The sequence below is a fragment of the Oncorhynchus kisutch genome, unplaced genomic scaffold, assembly GCF_002021735.2.
Source record: "Oncorhynchus kisutch isolate 150728-3 unplaced genomic scaffold, Okis_V2 scaffold2709, whole genome shotgun sequence".
Taxonomy (NCBI): domain Eukaryota; kingdom Metazoa; phylum Chordata; class Actinopteri; order Salmoniformes; family Salmonidae; genus Oncorhynchus; species Oncorhynchus kisutch.
Genome location: NW_022264654.1, coordinates 5,001 through 12,500, shown reverse-complemented (window position 1 = coordinate 12,500; position 7,500 = coordinate 5,001). Strand labels below are relative to the sequence as shown.

At 52.5% G+C, this 7,500-nt stretch overlaps 1 long non-coding RNA gene across 1 annotated transcript in view; it reads left to right on the top strand.

The window, feature by feature from the left end:
• LOC116370733 (uncharacterized) overlaps positions 1 to 7,500 on the top strand; it is a 20,542-nt gene that overhangs the window by 9,158 nt on the left and 3,884 nt on the right. The window contains exon 2 of the long non-coding RNA XR_004208819.1: positions 1,997 to 2,118. This is a non-coding gene — a long non-coding RNA (uncharacterized LOC116370733). The remainder of the gene's footprint in view (positions 1 to 1,996; positions 2,119 to 7,500) is intronic.

Sequence of the window (7,500 nt, the reverse complement as noted above, 5' to 3'; positions counted from 1 at the left end):
TACAGTTAGGGTTAGGACTTAGGTTTAGGAATAGGAATAGGGGTTTGGGTTTAGGGAAAATAGGATTTTGAATGGGAATCAATTGTTTGGTCCCCACAAAGATAGTAAAACAAACGTGCGCCCAGTGGATGTCACTGACCCCATTATATTGGGAACACAATTTATACTGTGTACCCAGTGTGATTTTATCAGTTAAATGCTGAATTGGACAGAACAGTAGGGGATCCTAACAAACCGTTTTGATTTATTTCATTTTTTTGTACAAACTTGCCACTTCCAAGACAAGTAAACAACAGCACGGTCTCTCTCTGAGGTCTGAGAGACACCAAATTATTTTTCAGCTTGAGAACATACATGCTGGATGATTAGGGTCTGGGACCAGTGTACCCAGAGCAGGCTGTGTGTTGTGTTGTGGAGTATTGATTGCTGGTGGTGGGGTTGAAGTGTGATCTGTGATGACCAGGGTTGGGGCCGGGGCCCAGTGGGAGCTCTAAGGGGCCTGGGAAGCAATGATGTGGCTAATGCCCTGCCACTCCGACCAGAGCCCCTCTGCAATCAATCAGTCAGGACTCTCTCTCTCTGTGTGTGTGTCTGGTTCTCTCTCTCCTTTCATTAGAGGCAGAAACCCAGGCTGCGTTTGTTTGGGGGCTTTGTGTTGTAAAAGCAGCCCGTGTAACGGATGTCCTCTGTGAATATCTCTCACCAGTACACAAAAATCCATACTTGTCACATCGGTGGAGTGTGAGAGAAAGTGTGTGTCTGTCTCTGAGTGTGTGTGTGTGTGTCTGTCTTTGAGTGTGTGTGTGTGTGTGTCTGTCTCTGAGTGTGTGTGTGTGCGTCCATGTGTGTGCTGCCGCTCCCGCTCCTCTCTGTTCTCTTTGTCCTTGTTAATAATAACAGGGTTCAGAGCTCACATTTCCCTCTCTGCAGGGCAGCCGTGTCATATCAGCAGTAAACAAGCTCTTCCCTTCAAAAGGCGCTCGACGAGAAGTCTCCCCAGCCCTGCCTGGCCACTCAAGCAGAAACCTGCTCTGCTCCCTTTCTCTTTCTCTCTCTCTCTTATTCTTTCTCTCTTTCTGTCTCTGTCATCTTTCCTCCTCTTCTCCCTCCCGAGCCCGAGCCTGCCTGTTTTAAAGTGTTTTCTTCTCCCACTCTGTTAAGGTCAGAATAGCAGAGGCGTTCCTGTCAGGAACATCTAGATGTTCTCCTCCTTCTCTCCCCTGAAAGTCCCACGTTGTAATCTTTTCTTTTTTTAAATTGTCAGTCATTGCCGCCCCAATTGGGTGGTGACCCCAGTCAATGACCAGTACCCCGCTGAGGGGAGAGGGGGTGGAGGAGGGGGGAGGGCAGTGTGAGGAAGGTTCAAAGTGCTCTCTCTTCCGGTTGACTTGACCATATTAATGTTGTACCTGTAACGAACCTCGGATGCTGGAGGAACACTTGTCAGAGAGAAGGAGAGGAACTGCAATGTCAGAGAGAGGTGATGCTTCCTCAGTAATGGAGCACATATTTGTTATAGCTACATGTTACAGTAACAAGAGTTATATCTGACCTGGGGGGTGTACAGCAGTGGAGGCTGGTGGGACGAGCTATAGGAGGACTCATTGTAATGGCTGGAAAGGAATGAAGGGGCCAGAGTCAAACGATGTTTCCATGTGTTTGATATCGTTCCATTTATTCCATACCAGCCATTACAATGATCCCATTCTCCTATAGCTCCTCCCGCCAGCCTCCACTGGTGTACAGTTCTGTACTAGACTGACACTGTCAGTAATTAAATTATTTACACTGTTTCTAGGTCAATTTTCTATCTTTTGGAAATACACTGCTCTCAATGTAAGATTTAAGTCATTCTATCATTTCAGATAGATTTGTCATCACTCCCAACCCCCGACCGGTTTCACATTTCAGTGACATCATTTGATTTCCCTGTGCAGTGCATGTGTGAAGTGGCCACATTGTGTAACGTAACCTGCTGTATGTCTCTGGCCGGCAGACGGACGAGAACGAGGAGCTGCGGAGGGCCCATGAGAAACGCCACGAGCGCCTGCGTCTCGTCCAGACCAACTACCGGACGGTCAAAGACCAGCTCCGAGAGGTGGAGGACGCACAGGGCCGGTGAGTACCCTACTAGAAGTAGAATTCAATATTCTACTCTACTAGAATTCTATTTCTATGGTACCACTTCCACCCAGCCTCAGACCAACGTTCTGGTGTAGAGTGGCAGGTAACACCTCCACCCAGCCTCAGACCGACGTTCTGGTATAGAGTGGCAGGTGACACACTTTCACCCAGTGGCAGACCGACGTTCTGGTGTAGAGTGGCAGGTGACACACTTCCACCCAGCCGCAGACCGACGTTCTGGTATAGAGTGGCAGGTGACACTTCCACCCAGCAGCAGACTGACGTTCTGGTATAGAGTGGCAGGTGACACTTCCACCCAGATGCAGACTGACATTCTGGTATAGAGTGGCAGGTGACACACTTCCACCCAGCGGCAGACCGACGTTCTGGTATAGAGTGGCAGGTGACACACTTCCACCCAGATGCAGACTGACGTTCTGGTATAGAGTGGCAGGTGACACTTCCACCCAGCGGCAGACCGACGTTCTGGTATAGAGTGGCAGGTGACACACCTCCACCCAGCGGCAGACCGACATTCTGGTATAGAGTGGCAGGAGACACACTTCCACCCAGATGCAGACTGACGTTCTGGTGTAGAGTGGCAGGTGACACACTTCTACCCTGAGGCAGCCCGACGTTCTGGTATAGAGTGGCAGGTGACACACTTCCACCCAGAGGCAGACTGACGTTCTGGTGTAGAGTGGCAGGTGACACTTCCACCCAGAGGCAGACCGACGTTCTGGTATAGAGTGGCAGGTGACACACTTCCACCCAGCCTCAGACCGACATTCTGGTATAGAGTGGCAGGTGACACACTTCCACCCAGCGGCAGACCAACGTTCTGGTATAGAGTGGCAGGTAACACCTCCACCCAGCCTCAGACCGACGTTCTGGTATAGAGTGGCAGGTGACACACTTCCACCCAGAGGCAGACCGACGTTCTGGTGTAGAGTGGCAGGTAACACCTCCACCCAGCCTCAGACCGACGTTCTGGTATAGAGTGGCAGGTGACACACTTCTACCCAGAGGCAGACCGACGTTCTGGTGTAGAGTGGCAGGTGACACTTCCACCCAGAGGCAGACCGACGTTCTGGTATAGAGTGGCAGGTGACACACTTCCACCCAGAGGCAGACTGACGTTCTGGTATAGAGTGGCAGGTGACACACTTCTACCCAGAGGCAGACCGACGTTCTGGTATAGAGTGGCAGGTGACACACTTCACCCAGTGGCAGACCGACGTTCTGGTGTAGAGTGGCAGGTGACACACTTCCACCCACCCGCAGACCGACGTTCTGGTATAGAGTGGCAGGTGACACTTCCACCCAGCGGCAGACTGACGTTCTGGTATAGAGTGGCAGGTGACACTTCCACCCAGATGCAGACTGACATTCTGGTATAGAGTGGCAGGTGACACACTTCCACCCAGCGGCAGACCGACGTTCTGGTATAGAGTGGCAGGTGACACTTCCACCCAGCGGCAGACCGACGTTCTGGTATAGAGTGGCAGGTGACACACTTCCACCCAGATGCAGACTGACGTTCTGGTATAGAGTGGCAGGTGACACACTTCCACCCAGCGGCAGACCGACATTCTGGTATAGAGTGGCAGGTGACACACTTCCACCCAGAGGCAGACTGACGTTCTGGTGTAGAGTGGCAGGTGACACTTCCACCCAGCGGCAGACTGACGTTCTGGTATAGAGTGGCAGGTGACACACTTCCACCCAGCGGCAGACTGACGTTCTGGTATAGAGTGGCAGGTGACACACTTCCACCCAGCGGCAGACCGACATTCTGGTATAGAGTGGCAGGTGACACACTTCCACCCAGAGGCAGACTGACGTTCTGGTGTAGAGTGGCAGGTGACACTTCCACCCAGAGGCAGACCGACGTTCTGGTATAGAGTGGCAGGTGACACACTTCCACCCAGCCTCAGACCGACATTCTGGTATAGAGTGGCAGGTGACACACTTCCACCCAGCGGCAGACCAACGTTCTGGTATAGAGTGGCAGGTAACACCTCCACCCAGCCTCAGACCGACGTTCTGGTATAGAGTGGCAGGTGACACACTTCCACCCAGAGGCAGACCGACGTTCTGGTGTAGAGTGGCAGGTAACACCTCCACCCAGCCTCAGACCGACGTTCTGGTATAGAGTGGCAGGTGACACACTTCTACCCAGAGGCAGACCGACGTTCTGGTGTAGAGTGGCAGGTGACACTTCCACCCAGAGGCAGACCGACGTTCTGGTATAGAGTGGCAGGTGACACACTTCCACCCAGAGGCAGACTGACGTTCTGGTATAGAGTGGCAGGTGACACACTTCTACCCAGAGGCAGACCGACGTTCTGGTGTAGAGTGGCAGATGACACACTTCCACCCAGAGGCAGACTGAAGTTCTGGTATAGAGTGGCAGGTGACACACTTCCACCCAGTGGCAGACCGACGTTCTGGTGTAGAGTGGCAGGTGACACACTTCCACCCCACCCGCAGACCGACGTTCTGGTATAGAGTGGCAGGTGACACTTCCACCCAGCGGCAGACTGACGTTCTGGTATAGAGTGGCAGGTGACACTTCCACCCAGATGCAGACTGACATTCTGGTATAGAGTGGCAGGTGACACACTTCCACCCAGCGGCAGACCGACGTTCTGGTATAGAGTGGCAGGTGACACTTCCACCCAGCGGCAGACCGACGTTCTGGTATAGAGTGGCAGGTGACACACTTCCACCCAGATGCAGACTGACGTTCTGGTATAGAGTGGCAGGTGACACACTTCCACCCAGCGGCAGACCGACATTCTGGTATAGAGTGGCAGGTGACACACTTCCACCCAGAGGCAGACTGACGTTCTGGTGTAGAGTGGCAGGTGACACTTCCACCCAGCGGCAGACTGACGTTCTGGTATAGAGTGGCAGGTGACACACTTCCACCCAGCGGCAGACTGACGTTCTGGTATAGAGTGGCAGGTGACACACTTCCACCCAGCGGCAGACCGACATTCTGGTATAGAGTGGCAGGTGACACACTTCCACCCAGAGGCAGACTGACGTTCTGGTATAGAGTGGCAGGTGACACTTCCACCCAGATGCAGACTGACATTCTGGTATAGAGTGGCAGGTGACACACTTCTACCCAGAGGCAGACCGACGTTCTGGTGTAGAGTGGCAGGTGACACTTCCACCCAGAGGCAGACCGACGTTCTGGTATAGAGTGGCAGGTGACACACTTCCACCCAGAGGCAGACCGACGTTCTGGTGTAGAGTGGCAGATGACACACTTCCACCCAGAGGCAGACTGAAGTTCTGGTATAGAGTGGCAGGTGACACACTTCCACCCAGTGGCAGACCGACGTTCTGGTGTAGAGTGGCAGGTGACACACTTCCACCCACCCGCAGACCGACGTTCTGGTATAGAGTGGCAGGTGACACACTTCCACCCAGAGGCAGACTGACGTTCTGGTATAGAGTGGCAGGTGACACTTCCACCCAGCGGCAGACTGACGTTCTGGTATAGAGTGGCAGGTGACACACTTCCACCCAGCGGCAGACCGACGTTCTGGTATAGAGTGGCAGGTGACACTTCCACCCAGCGGCAGACCGACGTTCTGGTATAGAGTGGCAGGTGACACACTTCCACCCAGATGCAGACTGACGTTCTGGTATAGAGTGGCAGGTGACACACTTCCACCCAGCGGCAGACCGACATTCTGGTATAGAGTGGCAGGTGACACACTTCCACCCAGAGGCAGACTGACGTTCTGGTGTAGAGTGGCAGGTGACACTTCCACCCAGCGGCAGACTGACGTTCTGGTATAGAGTGGCAGGTGACACACTTCCACCCAGATGCAGACTGACATTCTGGTATAGAGTGGCAGGTGACACACTTCCACCCAGCGGCAGACCGACGTTCTGGTATAGAGTGGCAGGTGACACTTCCACCCAGCGGCAGACCGACGTTCTGGTATAGAGTGGCAGGTGACACACTTCCACCCAGATGCAGACTGACGTTCTGGTATAGAGTGGCAGGTGACACTTCCACCCAGCGGCAGACTGACGTTCTGGTGTAGAGTGGCAGGTGACACTTCCACCCAGCGGCAGACTGACGTTCTGGTATAGAGTGGCAGGTGACACACTTCCACCCAGAGGCAGACTGACGTTCTGGTATAGAGGGCAGGTGACACACTTCCACACAGTGGTGCCGAACAGAGACGTGCTCTGTCTTTTCACATTATTCCAGGAACTATTAGGTATGTGTAACCAAGCCAGCACAGACTTTCTAAAAAATCCTGGATTTTATCAGCTCAAACCATGTGGCAATCCGTTCCCTTTAGCCTGGAGTTAATATGAACTTGCCTTGGGGAGTGTTTAAAGGCACGTAACTCCTCTTTCTTTAGTTAAGCCCTTCTGAACCCTCTGGAACACATCAGAACCCAACTGAAACTCTCTCAAATACTCCCATGACCTTTACTCTTTATGTTACATGTCATCACCTGACCTACTGTGTGGGAGGATTACACCTTTACCTTTGAAAAAGCTTCATGGGTTTTAAGCGAATCAATTTCGTTGCTTAGCGTTTGAGTCGCTGTGCGTGTCTTTGTTTCTCTCTCTGTCTCTCTCTCTCCTTCCCCTGGCATCAATTAGGACTTGAGGGCAGGAGGCTGAAGGTGTCCGTTATAGAGGGGACAGGGTGTCTGAGAAACTCCTGGGGAGGGACGGGGGGGGGGACGAGGTGGAGAGGGGGTGATTTCCTCTTCCGATCCCCCTGGTTTAAAACCACGGGGTTTTCACACAAAGAGGGCAACGTGGCGGCAAATGTCATTAACATGACACACACACGTTCTCCCTCTTTCTGACTTCCTCCCCCAAAGCATCAGGCAGCGAGGAGAACCTTTTAAAACACTAACTAATGGAAGCGTATGTAGGGTTGGTATCCACACGGGACCGACGTGTTGACCCTGTCAGCTGTTTTCTCCCCGGGTTAATTAAAGAAAACAGCGGCTGCAACGTGAGGCCGTGTGAAAGTAGAGCGCGCGGGTATTCACCATCCACCACCTCCCCGTCGTTCAGCTAGGAGCAGCTCAGTGCAGCACGGAACAAAGACAGGCAGACAGAGAGAGCGTGTGACAGACAGAGAGAACGAAGAGAGCATCACTTGGAAACAACACCATTTGTGCCCGTCTGTACATTTTAGCAGGTTATCAAGAAAGTGTGGTATGTGTGGTTGTCTCCTTGTTGGATCTTGATGAAAACGAGGGCGCACTTTGCTAGCAGGAAAAAAATAGGTCTGTCTGATATTTTTCTCAGTTTGTAACCTCTTGTGGCAATAAGTCATATTAAAAAGGTACCATTTTAAATGTTATAAAGCAGTTTTGT